The sequence below is a fragment of the Panulirus ornatus genome, chromosome 17 (assembly GCF_036320965.1).
Source record: "Panulirus ornatus isolate Po-2019 chromosome 17, ASM3632096v1, whole genome shotgun sequence".
Classification (NCBI taxonomy): Eukaryota; Metazoa; Arthropoda; class Malacostraca; order Decapoda; family Palinuridae; genus Panulirus; species Panulirus ornatus.
The window spans coordinates 23,516,814-23,541,813 of NC_092240.1; the positions used below are offsets into that span (position 1 = coordinate 23,516,814).

At 46.8% G+C, this 25,000-nt stretch overlaps 1 protein-coding gene across 2 annotated transcripts in view; it reads left to right on the top strand.

Moving 5' to 3' along the window:
- LOC139754635 (uncharacterized) overlaps positions 1 to 25,000 on the top strand; it is a 529,511-nt gene that overhangs the window by 71,227 nt on the left and 433,284 nt on the right. For both annotated transcript variants that reach the window (XM_071672137.1, XM_071672139.1), the window contains exon 2: positions 9,043 to 9,102. The gene's annotated coding sequence lies outside the window, so the exon portion shown is untranslated. The remainder of the gene's footprint in view (positions 1 to 9,042; positions 9,103 to 25,000) is intronic.

The following is a 25,000-nucleotide window of genomic DNA, read 5'->3' on the forward strand; positions in this document are numbered from 1 at the left end:
ACTTTATTGGTCCCGTGTTGTGCCTACGATCTATTCTTACCAGTATTTCTTGGTTCAAATGTATTTATTCATGTATTCATCCATTCATTTCGACCAGGTTATGCATCTGGAGATGCGTTGATGTTGATAAAGGTGACGAACTTCAGTTTTTAAGTTATCCCTCGTCATGAGTTGTAGCGAAGGGTCCGTTAGTTAGTTCGTCAGGGTACAGGAAACCCCGGGAGCCGTGGCTGGGGAGGGACAGACTTCACTGTGTAGTTAACATTCTTCTTAAGTCCCCAGACGACAACATACCTCCCCACCCCTGGCAACGCTAGCCTCCCAGAGGACCAGTGGTGGCCACACACTCGCCCGCCGCTAATGGGTAGAGAGATGGTGGGGGGAGGGAATGAGGCGGTGGAGGGAGGGAATGAGGAGGCTCGGACCGGTGGAGTGACTAGTGATGGAGGAGGGAGGATGACGACTGCTGGTGGTGAAGTGGCAGGCCCCAGTAACTTGCCCGGCCGGCTGGCCAGCCGACGCTGAAGGTAACTTTTATACACAAAAAAAAAAAAAAGAGAAAAGAAACACGGAAATAATGGTTGAAGTTCTTGCCGATAGACTATCGCAGTTGTGTGTATATATAGCAACAGGTTGTGGTGAGGGATGATAACCCTTAACCTGTGTAGCCTTGGTTGATGGCGTGTCTTGTAGAGTACCTGGCTGACACCATTACTCGTACGTGAGACACATGCACGCCGTATTATAAGTAAATCTTTTTAAGATTTTAAGTCGTTAAAGACTCGGATGATCACCTTAGAATGAATTTAAAGTATATCTGATTTGCACTAGGGTATAATGGGAATCAAGTCCACTCTTATCTCGATCTTTATAAAGTATTATCATATTTTTTTTTTTATATCTTTCACAAAAAAACAGACTCGGCCCTGTGGCCGTCTGACCAGTTCCCCAAGTGAACACCAGCACAAAGCCAGGTCGGTGTACACCTCCCTGAACAAGATAGTGTCTTCCGTGCAGATATAGTACCTACCTCCCTCAGAACACCGTGGCTTGAGGGATCTGGCTGTCTCTCTCCTGTCGCACGTGAGGTAAACAAGTCTCCTGTGGGACGGTGTGCATGGTGTCCTCCCCCAAAGTCACTGCCTCATGTGGTGCTTGTAGGACGATGGTGCTGTGAAGACCTCTTGTGGGTGACGATGCAGTGAATACCCTTACAAGGGCTTTTGTTAGTGATGTAACAGTGACTACATGATGCTCGGGAGGAGTTATTTCGCGGTGAACAATTTGCAGTTAGGCTGTTCTAAGTTATAATGTGGTCACCTGTGTCGTCTACAGTGATACATAATGCAGTGACTCCACATTGTGAGACTTAGCAGTGATTCTGCAGTGATTGCCTCTTATGTGGGAGAGTGAGTGATTGTACATTGCCTCAAAAAGGGGGCTGTTATGAGTCATGGAGCAGTCACTGTCTCATAAGAAGGCTGAGTGATCACAGAAGTTGTCATTAGTGATCGGTGCAAACATTGGCTCATATCTCGGGCTGGGATGTGCCTTGGTTGCAACACATTGGCTCATATCTCGGGCTGGGATGTGCCTTGGTTGCAACACATTGGCTCATATCTCGGGCTGGGATGTGCCTTGGTTGCAACAGATGTGTGACATGAGCCGGAAGTTATGAGTGACTGCAACAGTTGCCTCATGTGTGAGGCTGGGATGTGTCTTGGTTACGGCAGATGCCTCATATGAGGAGATCTTTATGAGTGAGGGTGCAGTAACCACCTCATGAGGAAGGCTGTTATGAGTAAAGGTTGATATGGTTGTCTCATAATAGGATGGTCATTGCTGATACTTCCATAATCTCTCTCGGTGTAGTTTGTAACGAGAGGGGAGATCCGTACAAGAGATCACACACGTCTCATTCAGCGTGTGTGTCAGGGAGACGTCCCACGTGTGCTAGTAATGTCACTAGTGTACCAAGTGACGTAATGTGTTGCAGCCACACCTTGCGAGGTACGGCATGCATCGCTGGCGTGCGGGGGCGGCGCGGGTCTTGACCGGAGGAAGGATGTTGTGGTGAGTGACTTGCTGTACATTAACTGAAGGTTTCGGTGTTGGAAACTCGGTATCATTTGTTGTTGGATTGTGGAGCGTTGCTAGTGTATCCTGGCCGTGTGTTGTGCTGTAATACAGTGTGACCTACGAAAGATACGATGGCACTGAGAGATTGACACGTAGTAACTCCATCCGTTAAATTGTGTGGAAAATCTAAATTTGTTTACGATGGTGACCATCAGAATTGCGAGGACATCTGATTAAGTATTTATTTTGTATAACTTTTTTTTTCTTCTATATTTTGAAAAAAAGAAAATGAGATGTCGGTGACAGCAGCGCTACCGTTCTCTTCTGATCGGCTCAAGTTGCGGCCACGCCCAGGGACAAGAGGCCCTGGGCGTGGTCGCAAGGCTCACTCCGAGGCTCTTGGTTTCTGCAGTACCTGCACCAAGGCTCCCGATACCTACATCAAGGCTCTCAACACTAGCACCAAGGCTCCCAACACCTGTACTAAGGCACCCAGCACCTGCACCAAGGCTCCCGACACCTGCACCAAGGCTCCTAACACCTGTACTAAGGCACCCAACACCTGCACCAAGGCTCCTAGCACCTGCACCAAGGCTCCCAACACCTGTACTAAGGCACCCAACACCTGCACCAAGGCTCCCAGCACCTGCACCAAGGCTCCCAACACCTGTACTAAGGCACGCAACACCTGCACCAGTGCTCCCAACACCTGCACCAAGGCTCCCAACACCTGTACTAAGGCAACCAACACCAGCACCAAGGCTCCCAACACCTATTTTAAGGCACCCAACACCTGCACCAATGCTCCCAACACCTGTACTAAGGCGACCAACACCAGCACCAAGGCTCCCAACACCTGTTTTAAGGCACCCAACACCTGCACCAATGCTCCCAACACCTGCACCAAGGCTCCCAACACCTGTACCAAAGCTCCAGACACCTGCCTTAAGGCTCCCAACACCGGCACCAGAGCTCCCAACACCTTCACCAAGACTCCAGACTCCTGCACCGACTCTCCAGACACTTGCACCAGTGCACCTAACACCTGCATCAAGGCTCCTAACACCTGCACCAATGCTCCAGACACCTGCACCAATGCTCCCAACACCTGCACCAAGGCTCCTAACCCCTGTATCATGTACTAAGGCACCCAGCACCTGCACCAATGCTCCAGACACCTGCACCAATGCTCCCAACACCTGCACCAAGGCTCCTAACCCCTGTATCATGTACTAAGGCACCCAGCACCTGCACCAAGGCTCCAGACACCTGCACCAGTGCTCCCAACACCTACACCCATGTGCACCAAGGCTCCCAACACCTGCACCAAGGCTCCCAGCACCTGTACCAAGGCTCCCAACACCTCTATCAAGGCTCCGGACACCTGCACCAAGGCTCCCAACACCTTCACCAAGGCTCCCAACGCCTGTATCAAGGCTTCAGACACCTGCACTAAGGCTTCTCACACGTGCGTCAAGGCTCCCGACACGTGCGTCAAGGCTCCCGACACCTGCACCAAGGCTCCCGACACCTGCACCAAGGCTCCCGACACCTGCACCAAGGCTCCCGACACCTGCACCAAGGCTCCAACACCTGCACCAAGGCTCCTGGCACGTGCGCCAAGACCCCAACACCTGCATCAAGGCTCCCAACATCTGCACCGAGGCACCAATACCAGCACCAAGGCTCCTGACACGTGCGCCAAGACCCCAACACCTGCACCAAGGCTCCCGACACGTGCGCCAAGACCCCAACACCTGCACCAAGGCTCCCGACACGTGCGCCAAGGCTCCCGACACCTGCACCAAGGCTCCCAACACCTGCACCAAGGCTCCCGACACGTGCGCCAAGGCTCCCAAAACCTGCACCGAGGCTCCCAAAACCTGCACCGAGGCTCCCTACACCTGCACCAAGGCTCCCGACACCTGCACCGAGGTTCCCAACATCTGCACCGAGGCTCCCAACACCTGCGGGATCTCCCCAAGCTGCTGATCACATGAAGGTCACACACCAGGAAATGAGGGTATATATATATTTTTTTTTCGTTGGTGAAACAAAATCAAGTGTGGCACATTCCTGCGGTGTGCGGGTCCTTGCCAGGCGACCTCACATCTCGTCGCTCTACTTGACGACGATCATTTCCAGCAGCAAGGTTGTGGGCGGCCAACAGCCTGGCCCGGGCAGAGAGAGAGAGAGAGAGAGAGAGAGAGAGAGAGAGAGAGAGAGAGAGAGAGAGAGGAGGAGGAGGTTATGTGATGCAGGAGGTGAGGAACCTGTGGAGGATTACTTGCCTTACTTTCCTCAACTGATACAGCTGAATGATTTACATTTGTTTAATCTCGCTAGTATAATGATTTACATTTGTTTAATCTCGCTGGTATAATGATTTACATTTGTTTAATCTCGCTGGTATAATGATTTACATTTGTTTAATCTCGCTGGTATAATGATTTACATTTGTTTAATCTCGCTGGCGTAATGATTTACATTTGTTTATTGCGGTTGGCTGTAGGAAGGTGAGGTGAGGTGTCGCCATATGTATATCGTCACTCCGTGTCAGACTGGAAGTAACTTGGAATCTGAAAGTGTCTGTGGGAGGTTGAGCCAGTCACCACACGGAGGAGGCGAGCATGACATCTGCAGGTGAGGTTGTAGCAGCAGCTCTCGCTGTCGTGAAGGTCTGTGATGGATCTTACCTCACATGACTCTCACACGACACTTTCCAGCCCCTTGAAATTTTTTTTCTCCCGTCAGTTTCGTCAAGATTATGGTATGAACTTGTGTAATATACACGTCATTAGATTTGATGCCTATCTCCTGTGATATTTTTAGCATAGATGTTTGTTAGTTCATTTAGTTTAAAGTTTAACAAGACGCCACAAGTGCATTGTGTTATATATGTGTATATATATATATATATATATATATATATATATATATATATATATATATATATATATATTTATTAATTTTTTTTTTTGTTTTAATTATTATACTTTGTCGCTGTTTCCCGCGTTAGCGAGGTAGCACACACACACACACACACACACACACATATATATATATATATATATATATATATATATATATATATATATATATATATATATATATATATATATTAGCACCGAAATGCGCCAATCACTAGAACGAGTCGTCTCATGTGGGACGACCCTGGTGAGGGAATGCGTCTTACCACCCGGCCAGTGAGCGAGGCTTGACTGAGTCTGCCTTTTTAGGGACTGACGGTGTTGGGTTTTGTGCATCTTAATATATTCGTCAGGTCTGTGCCTGGCACGGCCACTTGTCATACTCTGAAGGTCAGACTTCACTCTGTTAATGGCAGGTGATAGGATATGCAGTGAGTCTTACAGTCTTTGTGTGGGGGAAAGATAGCACAAGTGGTCAGCTGCCTTAGGAGTTGCCAGCACACACACACACACACACACACACACACACACACACACACACACACACACACACACACACAGTGTCTTAGAAACATGCTGACCTCTCTGGTGGTGCGTGACCTCACCAGAGGAGAAGGCACACAAGCTGCTGCCAACTTTTCAGATCAAGAGAGAGAGAGAGAGAGAGAGAGAGAGAGAGAGAGAGAGAGAGAGGGAGAGGGGGGGGGGGGGCAGCGTTACGGAGAAGAGAAAGGGATTCACACACTGATCTGCTTTGACTGGTCTCTGTTGAGAGGGAAGGTGGGGGCAGGATGTGTGAACGATACCCCCCCCCCCCCCCACACACACACACACACAGGGACGGATCACCTGTTGCAGCGGGGGAGGTGGTATACATTTGTTCCTTTTAGTGATGATTATCATTGTGTTTCGTCTATATCCCCTTCCCACCTTGGCTGTACGGTGAGTCATGCGGAGCCGCCTGCTGCCGGAACATGAAATATACGTAGTTACAGGAGTGTTTGTGGAACACCCTCCGTGGCTGACGACGTAACTGTAGTGTGTCGCAACCACTGGTGTGTCAGCGTTACCCTCCCTGGTGTTAGGAGCAGTGAATTACTACTGTGTGCCAGTGACGGTGTTGGGAGGTGGTCATGCAAAGGCCTGGTGTGCCTGTGTCTTGCGCCGTATATGTTGCTACGTAGTTGTCTTGGTGTTGCCGGAGCGACATCCAGAAGCCATCACATCGACGACCTTGACCCATTTATATTATTCAGGACCTGAGAGGTCGGTGTGGAAGAGGCTGCTAACGATATGCTTCGAGTTTGTGCTATCAGCCACCACCTTGGTGAGTTTGTACTATCAGCCACCACCTTGGTGAGTTTGTACTATCAGCCACCACCTTGGCGAGTTTGTACTATCAGCCACCACCTTGGTGAGTTTGTACTATCAGCCACCACCTTGGCGAGTTTGTACTATCAGCCACCACCTTGGCGAGTTTGTACTATCAGCCACCACCTTGGCGAGTTTGTACTATCAGCCACCACCTTGGTGAGTTTGTACTATCAGCCACCACCTTGGCGAGTTTGTACTATCAGCCACCACCTTGGCGAGTTTGTTCTATCAGCCACCACCTTGGCGAGTTTGTTCTATCAGCCAACACCTTGGTGAGTTTGTACTATCAGCCACCACCTTGGTGAGTTTGTACTATCAGCCACCACCTTGGTGAGTTTGTACTATCAGCCACCACGTTGGTGAGTTTGTACTATCAGCCACCACCTTGGTGAGTTTGTACTATCAGCCACCACCTTGGTGAGTTTGTACTATCAGCCACCACCTTGGCGAGTTTGTACTATCAGCCACCACCTTGGCGAATTTGTTCTATCAGCCACCACCTTGGTGAGTTTGTACTATCAGCCACCACCTTGGTGAGTTTGTACTATCAGCCACCACGTTGGTAAAAGCCAAGATGCATCACATGTAACGGTATTCTCGTATGACAGTTTAGTGACCTTCATTGTTTTCCCCCCAAGGTCACAGAGGTCACTTTAAGATTTAGTGAAGGGTCATAGGTTAACTTTGCAGGGTCACCGTCATCGTAGGGAAAGACTCACGACGAGCGTGCTGCTCAGGGGAAGTTCCCTCCCGAAGAATTAATGGTTGATCATGTTGTTGGTTGGCCTGGACCTGTTTCACCAGGATGACGGGAGTTCTGAGAGAGAGAGAGAGAGAGAGAGAGAGAGAGAGAGAGAGAGAGAGAGAGAGAGAGAGAGAGAGTCTAAACGTGTAAGTGGAGGAATCCAGTCCGGTTGGCCATCATGGCCCCCAGATGCATCAGTGATGTAGGCGCCAGTGTCTCGAGGGTGACCTCTTGGTCCTCAGGGTCACCGACTCTCACCACAGAGCGGAGTGGAGTGTTGTCAATACCACGTCGTCTCCAAAACTGCATAATTCTGGGGACTTGCGGTATTTGCTGTGCTGACGCCCCTGGAGGAAGCCAGGTCATATGGGAGAGAAGTTGTCCCAGTTTCCTCCTCTGGAATGTTTTCATATCGGTTCCTGAGATGGAATTTATTGCCCCTTAATTGCTTCTCTCAGGATCTGCCTTATTTACTGGTGATATTGATGTGATAATTATGATTGCACTACTGCAGGGATTGGGGTATAATGTTAGGCTGTATTACCAGCAGTGAGAACTGTCAAAGTAGTGAAGTTGGGTGTGTGTTCTGCGTTAAAGCTACAAACTGTTTTTTATGGGGCTACACCACTCTAACGTTAGTCCAGGAAACATCAATCAACAATTTACGTGAATGCTACAAGTACACATACACGATAGTGGTGTACAACAACGCATATAAATCTCCATCTTTTTTTCTGTTTTTTTTTTTTTTTTTTTGCGGGATGAGGTTTGGCTGAACCCGGATCTAAAACTTAGATCGTTCGTGAACATTAGAAAAAAAAAATAAAAATAGTCGGAACGTTGATCCGCTCCAGTAGAACATATGTAGATAAAGTAGAGTGCAAGTAGAATACCATATGATAATTAGACCCTTAAGTATACGCAGAGCGATGGAAATGACGATGATAACGATGATCAAGTGCTGATGAGTTGGAGTAAACGACGCTGGGTCTAAAGTTCTCTGACCGTTGGCTTCCTACTGGGCAGGAAGCACTCGAGTCAACAGGTGCCAACGTTCCATTATTACGTGTGTATTTTTTTTTTTTTTTTATCAAGATCGTACGTCTCCTACCCAGCATTGATCATGCCTTCCATCTGTCGATACATAAAGCCTTGAGGAAAGACGCTTGATTTAAGGATTTGAAGTTCAGTGTATGGGAACGAGAAAGTACACACAAGGCAACTGCGTCATGTTCGGCTGCTCGATTGTAACCCTCAGGACGAAAAACAAGGTGGAGGTTGGGATTGATTCATAATTATAATGTTCTATTGTTCTGTTGCTACTCTTGCACTTTTTTTATTTTATTCATGGTTGGAATAAGATTCATAAAGGCTTACTATCACCACAGCGCGTTTCCATGTTCTATTTAGAGAGGAAATACGTTTTTTTTTTTTTTTACACCCAGAGTTTGCTGGCGGGTATGTGAAGGGTGACGCAGACATTCTTGTAGCCAGGAGGAATGACCGCGGTCTCTCTTCACACACAAGTCGACAAGTGTATCTGGCAGCGAGGGAGGATGTTTTGTAATAGTAGATATTTCCCTGGTTATTGCCTCAGACATAGTCGAGTGATAAATTTGATTCGTGTATTACGAAAGATGTTCCATACATACATGTGGGAGGCGTTTGTTAAACCCAGGTCTACTCAAATATCCCCTGGGTCTCTGGACCCAACCGTCACTCTCCTTTCTTGATGTATTTTACCAGCGGTACGATTTATGTTTACCTCCACCTTACCCTCTGGCATGTGCCTTTCACCTGTTCTACCACAGAGATGTTTCGGTTATATAATATTATATACATGTAGGCTTTTATATCAACTAAAGCAGGGTGTTGAGTTCGGGCATGTCTTCTGACATGGTGTTCCTCTTGCAGATGATGACGCCGTGAAGACCACCGCAGAGGACCCCCTCATATCTAATTTCAGCTCAACAGGTATGGTAATGTGCTACGATGTCTTGCTAGGTCACCAGATAAGGTCATAGGCTGTCATGCTGTATAATGATGGCAATGATAGTACTCTATAGGTCATTCAAGTAAAATGTTATGCTTCCAAATATTGTAGTATTGAGCTGTGGGTCAGTAAAGAACCTTTGAAAAGAGGGAAGTACTTAATGTAATCTTCAGTAACATGTATAACTTGTAGGCAAGACATACATGAATTTTAGCGCTGCAGTCTTACCTTTAGCAGCAGCAGCAGCAGTAAAAGTAGTACTGGTAGTAAAAGGCTTGTAAAACTAAGTTAAGAATAGTGGGTCAGAGTACTCCTGCTGGGTCGTGTGTATAAAATTATAGGTTGCCGTGCTTGGGTTATCTGGCTGAGTTATATAGGCTATGTGGTTTGCTGGGTTTTAAGTCGAATTTATAAAGTAGCTTAACTGGTTCATGTGATGAGGTCAGAGGTTGTCTTGCTAGGTCATAGTGTGAGATCAGAGTTCATGCTGGATCATCAGGTACTTCATTGTGGGATCACCTGATGAATCAGGCCTATGGCTATCAATACTTAGCCATCTGGTCGTCATTCGTTGGTTCTCGATCTTTGAATGAGGGGTTTGGGGTCACTGAGGGAAGAAATTGATATTTTTCTTAGTATAGGCGTCTTGTTAAGAGGGTTGGGGAGCAAGCGTGCGTTCGAGGTTACACGGGGGTGCTTCCATGCCTGTTGTATGTCGTAACAGAAGAAAGGTTTGACTTTTACCTCCTGACGTAACATGAGGCGTGAGTGTGTGTGTGGGGGGAGGATGAGGAGGGTGGGGGGAGGGTGAGGGGGGTGGGGGGAGGGTGAGGGGGGGGGGGGTGCAGCCTGATGGGGTCGCCCGCACCATGATCCCGGCAGCGGGGGAGCAGCTGAACCCAGCTCTTCATGTGGCTGCTGAGGAATGCCATGGGTAGCTACACTTTATGGTGCTTCAGATTAATACTGATGCGATGGTCATGGCCGCCAGGCAGGTGGGTTTGCTGGAGCTGAAACTTAGGCTTGGTCTGCCAGCCAAGCATTTCAGGCGCCGGTGAACAGTATAGTGCACACTGTCTTATTCAATATATCAAAAGAGAACCGGTAATTAGGTTTCAACGTACCTTCTTGTGTATTGTTTCTTGTTTAGCAGTGCTTTGACGTATCATGGAAATCATTTATTTGATTTCTAATTACCTCAGGACCAGTTTCTATGGAGTACTTGAATGAATCAGAATCTCTTTCTAAAGAATCCTGCAGCCCAATGCTGCTCTGCTTCCAGTAGTAGGGTAATGTAGATTGCTTTGGAGTGAGAATCCCGAGTCCTCTATCCATAATCAGGACCGACAGACTCTTCCATGGTTTACCATGGACGCATCATGCTCTGTATCAGTACATTGACAGCACATCAACCCCCATATATCACATATATTCACTCCATCCAGTGCACGTATTTCACCTTCCTGCATATTCAGGCATTGGATCACTCAAAATCTTTTTAACTGTTCTTCCATCTCAAATTTGATCTCGTCCGTTCTCCTTGTTCCATTCACTTTGACTCACACATCCCCTTTGTCAACCATTCCTCCCTCATTCTCTCCATTTGTCCAAACCATTTCAGCACACCCTCTTCTGCTCTCTCGACCACTCTTTTTATTGCGACACCTTTCTCTTACCCTTTCATTTCTTACTCGATCAAACCACCTCAACACCTTTCTCTTACCGTTTCATTTCTTACTCGATCAAACCACCTCACACCACATATTGACATTATTGTCCTCAAACATTTAATTTCCAACACATCCACCCACCGCACAGCAATGCTTCGCATATTTATGATATTGCTAAGACTAACATATCTTCCTAGCGCTACCTCGCTGACCCGGGGGGCGACGATCGGGTGAGGGGGGAAAAGAAGAGAATTTGTACATGATCTGTTTTCTTCTTCCTGCACGTGTGCTATTTCCTGTGGGACGGGATGTCGTCGGGAATGGATGAAGCAGGTATTAATATGTAGTATAAAGTTGAATTGTTCTGAATATCATTCGTGATATTTCGGTTAACAAATGCAAGAAACATAATATTTTTCTTCGCTGTATAATAAACAGCGACATTTTGAGTAATGGCCGTTATCAAGGAGACCCCTGGGGCGGGAAGAGCGAGGGAGGAGGGAGGGAAACGGATGTTTCCCTTGCCGGAGCACCGGCCACTACCGGCCATGTCGGACCCCGGTCGCCTCTCTTGCGTACCGGTCATGCACAGCAAGCGTGGAGATCGTCATGCTTATGCTCGGGCACGGGTGTAGAGCGGGATCATTGATTTACCCGGGATGCATAATGAGGAGGCTATGTAGAAGGGAGTGATGGCAGCGTGGTAATGCCATTCATGTGAACACAGGAGCAGTGAGTCGTCGGGGAAGGATAGGTGATCCAGTGAGGGAGACGCTGCCTCGTGGTGTACCCCAGTCCATCGGCCTAGACCTCGGCATATGGACAGGTTCTGGGAGGCTTGGAGAGGTTAAGGACTGGTGGTGGTATGGAAGACACGGAGGATAGATAAGCAACAACCCGTGTAATGAGGAGCTGTAGAGGTACAGGAGGCTGCTGGTGGCTAGTAACGGGACACAGATTTTGCTGTTTCATGAATTCTCCAGTTGTGGTCTCATTGTTTTAAAAACACGTACAAATGTCAAATCACACAGTAAATTGTATATATATATATATATATATATATATATATATATATATATAGAGAGAGAGAGAGAGAGAGAGAGAGAGAGAGAAAGTGGCCTTTGTTGTCTTCCTAGCGGGTTATTTCATGTGTGGCGGGGTGGCGACGGGAATGAATAAAGGGCAGACAGTATGAATTATGTATGTGTGTTATATATATATATATATATATATATATATATATATATATATATATATATATATATATATATATATACGTTGAGACGTATAGGTATGTATATGTGCGTGTGTGGACGTGTATATGTATACATGTGTATGTGGGTGGGTTGGGCCATTCTTTCGTCTGTTTATATATATATATATATATATATATATATATATATATATATATATATATATATATATATATATATATATATATCAGATAGAAGGGTGTATATGCCTGAACCCACATCGCGGGTATAACCCATAACAGTTGTGGCTCTTAAAACTGACGGCTTTTAATTCTGAGAATTGGAGTGAGATTTTGTTGCCTAAAATTGGATGTTTGAGTGTTTGAAAACAAATCTTCCCTTATTATCGTCCTTTGGGTAGGTGGATGGTCAACTTGGTCTGCGTCCTTCTGGCAAAAGCCATCTGAAACGGACCACTCCCAGACCACCAGCTCCTTGCTAGGCCCAGAACGTGATGTCCATCTCACAGTGGTAATGTCTCCTCGGGACTCCGTTATTAGGGAGCCCCTTCTGGAAGCTGGCAGCGACCTGAGGAAGGGGGTGGGTTTTGATGGGGTAACACAGCCCAGTGCAAAACTGGCCATTCCCTGACCACCGGATGAACTGTAGGAAGAAAGCGACTGCGAATGGGAGGTGAGCCAGTGGATGTCCTGTTGCCGTCAGGGACGCTGGCTGGCTGGCTGCGCGCGGCACCAGGTCCTCGTGCGCACCACTGGTGATAACAACATTCATACCATAATTATGTTTATAGCAGTGATGTAAAAGTCCGTGGGAATATAATGGTATATATGTTGATCTAACGATGTCTGATAACGATGATAATTATAGTAATGATAATTAAAACCAAAAACAGTAATAGTATTTACGATATTTTTAACATCTACTCTTGATTTATTATTATTATTATTATTATTATTATTATTATTATTATTATTATTATTATTATTATTATTATTGGTCACCTTGCCGTTTCCTGCGTTAGCGAGGTAACACCAGGAACATAAGAAATGGCCTCGCTCACATCCACTTACTAGCAATCATGTATAATGCACCGAAACCAGAGCCCCTTGTCCACACAACCAGAGCCCCACACACCTTTCCTTGGTGTCCCCTTACCACTTCATATACCTTGGTACCAAGTTTGTTATTATGAATATTGATATTACTCCTATTATTATTATTATTATTATTATTATTATTATTATTATTGTTATTATTATTGTGATCACTATTATTATTATTATATTATTATTATTATTTTTTATTTTTATCATTATTATATATTATTATTTATTCATTATTATTATTATTATTATTATTATTATTATTATTATTATTATTATTATGGTGTGATATATAATGTTCGACGGGTTATGAAGGCACAGCTTCTGTTGATGGTATAAAACAAGGCGAAAGTATCCTACTTGATCTCTCATGGTCGTGCAGCTGCTGTAGGAAGGGAACAGCGTTAAGAACAGTGGTCGACTCATCTAATATATATATATATATATATATATATATATATATATATATATATATATATATATATATATATATATATATGCAGAAAGAAAAGACAGCAACCTGGTCCTGAGGAGTGAAACTTGACAGACACTAGAAAGAGAGTCCCGACCCGTGAAGGTTGTAGGAGGGAGAGACAGAGAGAGGTATATAGCATCCCTCAGCTTCAGGGAAGGAGGGGAGGGATGAGGTGTTATAACGGCTCGTCCTCGTATGACTGGTCTCCACAGGGAAGCTGTGGTCATGATTAAGCAGTTACAATCGGGTGTCCAAACATACAGCTTACGGGAGCCTTTGAATGAAACGGGACACTTGCAGGCCAGTGGTGTTGGTGTATGTCATCACGGACCCGCTGGTGAGGACTCTACCATGGAGGTGAGTCCATCTGGGCTCGCTGGGACCATCCCCACCCTACCACTATCTCACACGACCGCGGAGTGAGTGTGTGTGTGTGTGTGTGTGTGTGTGTGTGTGTGTGTGTGTGTGTGTGTGTGTGTGTTTGCACTTTGCTCTTGTCTGTGTCAGTGTTTGGACGCAGTCCCTTTGTCTCGCTGTTTGCATGTTGCCCCTTCCCTGTGTGTACTTTCCTGTTACTATTGTTGGTCCTTTGTTGCTCTCCCATGTACTTCGCTTCTTCACTTGGCCTCCTCCGGCCTGGGATAACGTACTACTCGGAACTAACTGGTGTGTCGACCCAGAGAGGAAGTAGTGCTGATAGAAGAAGATTGTGAGATAATAATCGTGAGATTATCATTGATCTTTGGTGTTCCTTACATCAAAGTTTTGAATTATTAAGGTGTTTGGGTTCTGGAGGAGTCGGCCAAGGTATTCTAGCATCCTATAACCGGAAGTGAATAATTATGTGTGTGTGTGTGTGTGTGTGTGTATAATATTTCCCCTCACTAAGGCCATCGTAGAGGTAGTTGTGCTGAATAACGTTTATGTTAATGCAAAACGTACACGGGAGTACCTATGTAATCCCAGACATTAGGGAAACACCCCAGTAATCCCATACACCAGCGGAACACCCCAGTAATCCCATACACCAGGGAACACCCCAGTAATCCCATACACCAGCGGAACACCCCAGTAATCCCATACACCAGGGGAACACCCCAGTAATCCCATACACCAGGGAACACTCCAGTAATCCCATACACCAGGGGAACACTCCAGTAATCCCATACACCAGGGGAACACCCCAGTAATCCCATACACCAGGGGAACACCCCAGTAATCCCATACACCAGGGGAACACCCCAGTAATCCCATACACCAGCGGAACACCCCAGTAATCCCATACACCAGGGGAACACTCCAGTAATCCCATACACCAGCGGAACACCCCAGTAATCCCAGACACCAGGGAACACTCCAGTAATCCCAGACACCAGGGGAACACCCCAGTAATCCCATACACCAGCGGAACACCCCAGTAATCCCAGACACCAGGGAACACTCCAGTAATCCCAGACACCAGGGAACACCCCAGTAATCCCAGACACCAGGGGAACACTCCAGTAATCCCAGACACCAGGGGAACACCCCAGTAATCCCAGACACCAGGGAACACTCCAGTAATCCCAGACACCAGGGAACACTCCAGTAATCCCAGCCAACAGTAATCCCATGCAGGTGAGGGATGGTGGGTCCAGGTCGCCGTGCGGGCGGTTGACAGGTGGAGGCGGCGGTCAGACCGGCCGGCAGGAGGAGCGGGTCAGGTGAGGTCAGCAGAGGTAAGGGTAATGCCAGAGTTCATGACCTGTGAGGTAAGGCCGCATGACCTCGATCTTGGCTGACCCTGTGAGCTGACACCATCTGTCCTTTGACACTGGTCTTGGCTGACCTGTTGACCAGTTTGACGAGCAGTGCCTTGGCACATGACCTGCTGAGCTGGCATTATCTGTCCCTGGACACAGGTCCTGGCTGACCTGGGGAGTTGCCACAGTCCCTCCGGTGACACACGTCCTTGGTGACCTGGTGAGTTAACAGTCCACCCGGTGACACAGGTCCTGGGTGACCTGGTGAGTTAACAGTCCACCCGGTGACACAGGCTCAGAGTGACCTGGTGAGTTAACAGTCCGTCCGATGACACAGGTCCTGAGTGACCTGGTGAGTTTACCCAGACCACCTGGTGACACAGGTCCTGGCTGACCTGGTGAGTTTACCCAGTCCACCTGGTGACACAGGTCCTGGCTGACCTGGTGAGCTAACCCAGTCCACCTGGCTGACCTGGTAAACTAACCAAGTCCACCTGGTGACACAGGTCCTGGGTGACCTGGTGCTCTCTAACTCCCTCCGTAACCTCAATACATTCTTGGGTAACATGGTGACCTTTGAGAGCCACCCTCCCTCTTGGTGCACAAAGTAAGACGTGGCAGAGATATACGCGTGAATATATATATATATATTAGCCAAAGAATAATGTTTAAAGTTTGATACAGGATTTTCTACTTGATGGTTGTGTATTTTTGTCCCTTTTTCTTTTTCTTTTTTTTTTCTCGTTACATAAAATCGTGGGGAGAGACGGGCGTGCGGGGCGCCGCCTCTAACAGTCTGGCTGACCAGAGGAACTGGTAACACGATCGTGCAAGACCGAGGTGTCGGGATGGGTGAGGGCTCAGGACCCGACGATGATCGTGTTGTACTGGATCCTCGGTGTGTCCCAGACGTGGAACCGCTGCACACACACACACACACACACACACACACACACACACACACACTGCTCCCTCCTCGCAGCCCCTCGATTCACCCGCCCGCCGGAGGAGCCTCGGGTCAGCTGACCGTGAGAACGTGAGGCTCGTAAAGGACCCACTTACGCTCGCGTCCCCTGCGGCCGTTCCGGAGGCCCCGAGGTATTAAGATGGGGGGAAATGAATGTTCTTCCGGTGTACACTAGAGTTTACATTTCGAATTAACCATTCCGGTGTACACTGGAGTTTACATTTCGAATTATGATGGTTCTCCTAACTTCATCAGGGTGAAGAATTAAGACTCGTGGTGCTTGTAGACTTACAGTGAATAACCATCAGAAAACGAGCGGACTCCACCCCACCTTGCTGAGTAGAATGTATCTCTTGTATGACGACTTTGGCAATCATCCTTAACCAGCAATCCTAACCTGCACATGTGTGTGGCAGATTTTAGACTTTGGATTACACAAATGTTCTTGCCTGCTTTGCTGACAGTGGGATGATACATCGTGTATTTGATGTATCGTAGACCTCCCTCCTCCCAGATGGGAGGGGAGGCCCTTTTGGTCTCTGTGACCCCACTCCCCCTGGCACCCACCTGTGTCAGTGCATTGTACCCACAGTACGCCCTAACCTTGCCTGCACCTATTCACGGATACGAGTCCTTCACCCATACGGTCGCTGAAATGCTGTCTCTTCATATCTAGACTCGCAAAAAGACTTAGTGTCATTCGCTGTTGTTCTGGTAACTGTACGTATTGCCTTGTACCCCAAAAAGGTCTTTATGGCGTACATTCAGGAATCTGGAAATTCGTTGACAGGTTATGAGAGAGAGAGAGAGAGAGAGAGAGAGAGAGAGAGAGAGAGAGAGAGAGAGAGAGAGAGAGAGAGAGGCTCGCCGTAGGAGGTGCCCCACTAAAAGTGCAGGGAGGCATTCCCGAGCATCCTTGCCACACCCTTTTCGTCTCTCTCTCTCTCTCTCTCTCTCTCTCTCTCTCTCTCTCTCTCTCTCTCTCTCTCGCACTGCCCTTTATGTCCCTCTCTCTTTGTCTACTCCCCGTCGTTCGACTTCCCTCACTCCTTCCTTACCTAGCCTGTGTGTCCACATGTCCCTGTGTCTGTCTGTCTCTCCCTCCCCTCGTGGGTGCAGCACACCGCTGGTAGTGGGTGTTGCTTCTCGTGTCTGGCGCTACGTCATCGGGAAAACATGACTGTTTTGTAAAGATGACTGCTCCGTGGTAGATGTAGTCCACGTCTGCCCCAGTTGTCGTACACAACCGACCACGTAACGACGCTCAGGATGTAGTGAGTCGTGTGCCCTTGTGTGAGTTACCTCGAATGTGTGACCCGTCGTCAGTTCCTTCTGGGATGATATGCATCAGTAGTGTCTTAGGGCAATGTGATTCTCTCTCTCTCTCTCTCTCTCTCTCTCTCTCTCTCTCTCTCTCTCTCTCTCTCTCTCTACGCTCGGGCGGGTCAACGCCCCCCATTGGTAACACAGTAACCTTCGTACTTTCTCCCCCGGCCAGCCCGCCTGCCTCCCCACCACTGCACAGACAGTCATCACAGACGCCGACCAGACCCCCATCCACACGGCCGAGCGGCGGAGGTAAGGCGTCCTATATGACGTCTTCCTGTTTACCGTTCAAGATGTATGTGATGGTCAGTGATGGCTGGTGTTGGTCCACGACACGCGTAATGCGGGATGAGTCTCCTCACTTGTGCTGTTTACTGATTGACGGAAGTATTTCGCATTTGGTCTGTTTTTGCCTGAGTTTACTCTCGAAGGGTATACTCTACTCGGGTTACTTTTTTTTTTTTTTGATCCCCGAGGCGTGTCGCGTCGCAACCTGCTGGCGGGGTGTGTCCCCTGGGGCGTGTCGCGTCGCAACCTGCTGGCGGGGTGTGTCCCCGGGCGTGTCGCGTCGTAACCTGCTGGCGGGGTGTGTCTCCGGGGCGTGTCGCGTCGCAACCTGCTGGCGGTGTGTGTGTGTGTGTGTGTGTGTGCGCGCGTTACGTTGGTAGGCTCCCGCTCCGTCACGGAGCCGGAATATATCAGGACAAACAACTAAGTAAACTTTTTCTTGTCAGAAAAACTTATACTTGAGGGAAGTAGGGGGTGGACTCGAGATTCGTAGTGTTTGAGGGGAAGCGAATCAGAAATATTGTCCTCCAGTGGAATATCGAAGTATCTTGCTACTTACCACAGTACCATGTGTACTGCTGCGTCTGAGGCGGGAGGAACGGTGTGTGTGTGTGTGTGTGTGTGTGTGTGTGTGTGTGTGTGGTGATGCTGGAGGCCAGAGGTCACACACTTGGTCATAGGGACAGCAGCCGGTGATGTGGCACAGTAACAGCCACACGTCTCATCGGTTGCCATGCAAGGCGAGCCGTGTCTCGTGCGGTAAGGGACGTAAGTTTGCGAAGAAACGTTTGGACGTTTTGTTTTGAATACGGTCGAGCTTCGTATGTACGTAGGCGAAAAAAAAAGAAATTGATAGATATTTAGATTCAGATGCAGGATTGACTTTACCTTCGTCTCTGTAGGTATAAAGTTGCCGAGATTAACATGTTTCTCATCTCTTATGCTAACACACACACACACACACACACACACACACACACACACACACACACACACACACACACACAACCTGGAGAGGACGGGCGTGGTATAGTGCAGTTAGCATTCCTACATATGTCCTCTCCAGTTACAAAATTACGTAATATTGATTTTCCTTGAAGTAGCATTAATATTAGTATACCTTCTTTATCACTCCGAACTGACGTTTCCCCAGTCTGTTCTGGTAGGTTACGTACACATCTCCCCACGTGAAAGGAAACTTTACCCCCAGAACTGATACTAGAAACTTTCATGGACGGTTTGCAGTTTTTCGCTTGCGTCGGAAGCGGCAGCGGTTCGCTAGTAATAGCGGCAATTACCCGAACTGTTACCTGAAGTTCAGAGGTTCCTTCATGTCGAAATAAAAGTTTCAGTTGTCATATCTGGGGCTAGAAACCATTCCACGTGCTAAATGTCTTCATCACTTGCTAATCTAGGTCGAGAAAACGTCAGGTTGGGGTGGAAAAGAAAAATGAGCAGAGAGCACAAGATAGCCTTTGGCAAAGTTGTAAACGCCGAAGATAAACATGGTGTAGACAGTGTGTGTGTGTGTGTGTGTGTGTGTGTGTGTGTGTGTGTGCTACACTAGACCCGGACGCTAAGCAGACATGAAAGTGGAGGCAAAACTAGCGCGAGTCTTGCCAAGACGCGTTGGGGGAGGAGGGCCGGGCGCGCTAGGACGCGGCGGCGTAGCGCGCACGCGCCGCGGAGAAACTGCCACACTGGGGCAGGTGTCCCCGCCGGCGGCCTGGCCCGGCGTTGAGAGATGAGACGACCCCCATCATCCTCCCCGCGTCTCGTCTGCCCCCATATTATGACGTCAGCGGTGGCCTCCATCTTCACCAGTGGTAGTGTCCAGGTCCTGTGGGTCTGTTGCTACGGCTACTACTGTTGTTGTGCTCCGTACGGCCGGGCTTGGTGCAAGGGTATTGTACTTCGGCTTCTGTTTGGTTCACGCAAATTAGTACGGAGGAAATGGAACGCGATAAGTTCCCGAGTGCACTTTCATGTAATGATCACATCGTCAGGGGAGATAAAAGAATGAGACAAGACGTAGAACATTTCAGTTTATATACAAAGAAGCGGCGGAGCTAAGACGCAAGGCATTGGTAAACAAGTGTTAGGATGTATATATATATATATATATATATATATATATATATATATATATATATATATTGGAAAGAATCACAATTTTGCGCGTGGTCAAGTATATTCCTGAGTCCACGGGGAAAATGAACCACAAGTTCCCAAGTGCATTTCCGTGTAATAATGGCGTCCTAGATACGTCTCTTCGTTGTATATCAGCTTACTTATATTTCTTTCTTGTATCTTCCCTGATGATGTGATTATTACACGAAAGTGCACTTGGGAACTTAACGTGTTTCATTTTACCCTGTGGACTCATAGGAATATATATATATATATATATATATATATATATATATATATATATATATATATATATATATATATATATATATATATATAATTATTGTTATTTGCAGAGTGGTGCTCATGCCCTCACAAGGTTGAAGGTGTTGCAGAGAAAACACAAGTCACCATTTCTCCCAGTGATGATAACTTGCTTTTTGAAGGCCGTCAGATTGTTGGGGGTCGGGAGAACAAAGGAAGGAAAGTGTTCCTGGGGGAAGCTGTGGAAGGATCGAAGTAAGTTATGGACGGTAAGGTGTTCCAGGGTTGAGCTGTGAGAGGGACGAAGACGCCCCCAGCCCAGCCCTCACACACACACACACACACACACACACACATGTGGTACAGACGTGGGCCTGTCTGGGTGCTGTCTGACCCATATATGTCTCTCGATCTATCTCAGTTATGCATCTCTCTGCGTACTTACGCATCCATACGTAAGAGGTCTTCCGTGTTACCTAGGATGCTACATATACGGTCACCTCCGCTATATCATGGGGAAAAACGTGCAACCACTCAGGCTGATTACCATAGAATATATATATATATATATATATATATTTTTTTTTTTTTTTTTTTTTTTTTATACTTTGTCGCTGTCTCCCGCGTTTGCGAGGTAGCGCAAGGAAACAGACGAAAGAAATGGCCCAACCCCCCCCATACACATGTACATACACACGTCCACACACACAAATATACATACCTACACAGCTTTCCATGGTTTACCCCGGACGCTTCACATGCCTTGATTCAATCCACTGACAGCACGTCAACCCCTGTATACCACATCGCTCCAATTCACTCTATTCCTTGCCCTCCTTTCACCCTCCTGCATGTTCAGGCCTCGATCACACAAAATCTTTTTCACTCCATCTTTCCACCTCCAATTTGGTCTCCCTCTTCTCCTCGTTCCCTCCACCTCCGACACATATATCCTCTTGGTCAATCTTTCCTCACTCATTCTCTCCATGTGCCCAAACCATTTTAAAACACCCTCTTCTGCTCTCTCAACCACGCTCTTTTTATTTCCACACATCTCTCTTACCCTTACGTTACTTACTCGATCAAACCACCTCACACCACACATTGTCCTCAAACATCTCATTTCCAGCACATCCATCCTCCTGCGCACAACTCTATCCATAGCCCACGCCTCGCAACCATACAACATTGTTGGAACTACTATTCCTTCAAACATACCCATTTTTGCTTTCCGGGATAATGTTCTCGACTTCCACACATTTTTCAAGGCTCCCAAAATTTTCGCCCCCTCCCCCACCCTATGATCCACTTCCGCTTCCATGGTTACATCCGCTGACAGATCCACTCCAAGATATCTAAAACACTTCACTTCCTCCAGTTTTTCACCATTCAAACTCACCTCCCAATTGACTTGACCCTCAACCCTACTGTACCTAATAACCTTGCTCTTATTCACATTTACTCTTAACTTTCTTCTTCCACACACTTTACCAAACTCAGTCACCAGCTTCTGCAGTTTCTCACATGAATCCGCCACCAGCGCTGTATCATCAGCGAACAACAACTGACTCACTTCCCAAGCTCTCTCATCCCCAACAGACTTCATACTTGCCCCTCTTTCCAAGACTCTTGCATTTACCTCCCTAACAACCCCATCCATAAACAAATTAAACAACCATGGAGACATCACACACCCCTGCCGCAAACCTACATTCACTGAGAACCAATCACTTTCCTCTCTTCCTACACGTACACATGCCTTACATCCTCGATAAAAACTTTTCACTGCTTCTAACAACTTGCCTCCCACACCATATATTCTTAATACCTTCCACAGAGCATCTCTATCAACTCTATCATATGCCTTCTCCAGATCCATAAATGCTACATACAAATCCATTTGCTTTTCTAAGTATTTCTCACATACATTCTTCAAAGCAAACACCTGATCCACACATCCTCTATCACTTCTGAAACCACATATATATATATATATATATATATATATATATATATATATATATATATATATATATATATATATATATATATATATTTTTTTTTTTTTTTTTTTTTTTTTCAAACTATTCGCCATTTCCCGCATTAGTAAGGTAGCGTTAAGAACAGAGGACTGGGCCTCTGAGGGAATATCCTCACGTGGCCCCCTTCTCTGTTCCTTCTTTTGGAAAATTAAAAAAAAAAAAAAACAAGAGGGGGAGGATTTCCAGCTCCCCGCTCCCTCCCCTTTTAGTCGCCTTCTACGACACGCAGGGACTACGTGGAAAGTATTCTTTCTCCCCTATCCCCAGGGATAATATATATATATATATATGTGTGTGTGTGTGTGTGTGTGTGTGTGTTATCTCGCTTGACATGAGCAGACACATGCCCGGTTCATGGTCATCATCGTAGGTGTTGGTAGACCTGGCTCAGGAATGTACAAATATTTTCGGAAGAGGGGGGAGACCTCCATACCTGCGCTGTCCGAGGAAAGGAGTGTCAGACGGTCAAATCCTCGTGTGGTTCGTCGCCACACAGGAACTGTGGGAAGGAGGAGCCAGGTGCGTGCCCTGGGTCCCCAGAGTGGCAGGGACGCGCACACAGCCCACCAGAGCTGTGACCGAGATGATGACCAGCAGAACAAGGGAGAGGCCAGTAGTATCCCAGCGAATGGAAATGGATGATGATTGAAGAGCGGTGACAGCTGTGTGGGTATGAAGGAGGAGGGCATGTGATCCCACTCCGGCTGAGAGAGAGAGAGAGAGAGAGAGAGAGAGAGAGAGAGAGAGAGAGAGAGAGAGAGAGAGAGAGGAACTTTGACGGAAATGCCTCTAGTAATGGAATAATTGTTCACGAGAGACAAATACGTGACCTATATTTATCTGTCTGTCTGTATATCTATCTATCTATCTGTGTGTATATATATATATATATATATATATATATATATATATATATATATATATATATATATATATATATATATATATATATATAAATCAGTTTGTCTTTCGCCTCAGCAGGGTTAGGAACAGAGGAGGAACGGGCTTGCTTGCAGACCTCCACACACTGACTACCGTGTATAAATGACCCCGAAATCAGTGCCTGCTCCCACCCACAACCAGGCGCCTCAGGCTGTCCCATGGTTTGCCTTGACTGCCTCACATGTTCTTGTTCCCCCAGGAATGATAACAGCATTTGACAGCAAAAGCCGAGGAGAAATGACGTGTTCACGTTGATCACCTGGCTGTCACATCTGGTGGAGGAAAAAGGTGTAGCCATAAGCTGTAAACATGAAACACTTACGTGTTTTTATCATTTGAAATGTAACCAGTTTGTGGCCTTTATTGGATGAGATGTGCAATGTACGAAATATAAGTAGTATATATATATATATATATATATATATATATATGGATTTGTATGTAGCATTTATGGATCTGGAGAAGGCATATGATAGAGTTGATAGAGATGCTCTGTGGAAGGTATTAAGAATATATGGTGTGAGAGGAAAGTTGTTAGAAGCAGTGAAAAAGTTTTTATCGAGGATGTAAGGCATGTGTACGTGTAGGAAGAGAGGAGAGTGATTGGTTCTCAGTGAATGTAGGTTTGCGGCAGGGGTGTGTGGTGTCTCCATGGTTGTTTAATTTGTTTATGGATGGGGCTGTTAGGGAGGTAAATGCAAGAGTTTTGGAAAGAGGGGCAAGTATGAAGTCTGTTGGGGATGAGAGAGCTTGGGAAGTGAGTCAGTTGTTGTTCGCTGATGATACAGCGCTGGTGGCTGATTCATGTGAGAAACTGCAGAAGCTGGTGACTGAGTTTGGTAAAGTGTGTGGAAGAAGAAAGTTAAGAGTAAATGTGAATAAGAGCAAGGTTATTAGGTACAGTAGGGTTGAGGGTCAAGTCAGTTGGGAGGTGAGTTTGAATGGAGAAAAACTGGAGGAAGTAAAGTGTTTTAGATATCTGGGAGTGGATCTGGCAGCGGATGGAACCTTGGAAGCGGAAGTGGATCATAGGGTGGGGGAGGGGGCGAAAATTCTGGGAGCCTGAAGAATGTGTGGAAGTCGAGAACATTATCTCGGAAAGCAAAAATGGTTATGTTTGAAGGAATAGTGGTTCCAACAATGTTGTATGGTTGCGAGGCGTGGGCTATGGATAGAGTTGTGCGCAGGAGGATGGATGTGCTGGAAATGAGATGTTTGAGGACAATGTGTGGTGTGAGGTGGTTTGATCGAGTAAGTAACGTAAGGGTAAGAGAGATGTGTGGAAATAAAAAGAGCGTGGTTGAGAGAGCAGAAGAGGGTGCTTTGAAATGGTTTGGGCACATGGAGAGAATGAGTGAGGAAAGATTGACCAAGAGGATATATGTTTCGGAGGTGGAGGGAACGAGGAGAAGTGGGAGACCAAATTGGAGGTGGAAAGATGGAGTGAAAAAGATTTTGTGTGATCGGGGCCTGAACATGCAGGAGGGTGAAAGGAGGGCAAGGAATAGAGTGAATTGGATCGATGTGGTATACCGGGGTTGACGTGCTGTCAGTGGATTGAATCAGGGCATGTGAAGCGTCTGGGGTAAACCATGGAAAGCTGTGTAGGTATGTATATTTGCGTGTGTGGACTTATGTATATACATGTGTATGGGGGTGGGTTGGGCCATATCTTTCGTCTGTTTCCTTGCGCTACCTCGCAAACGCGGGAGACAG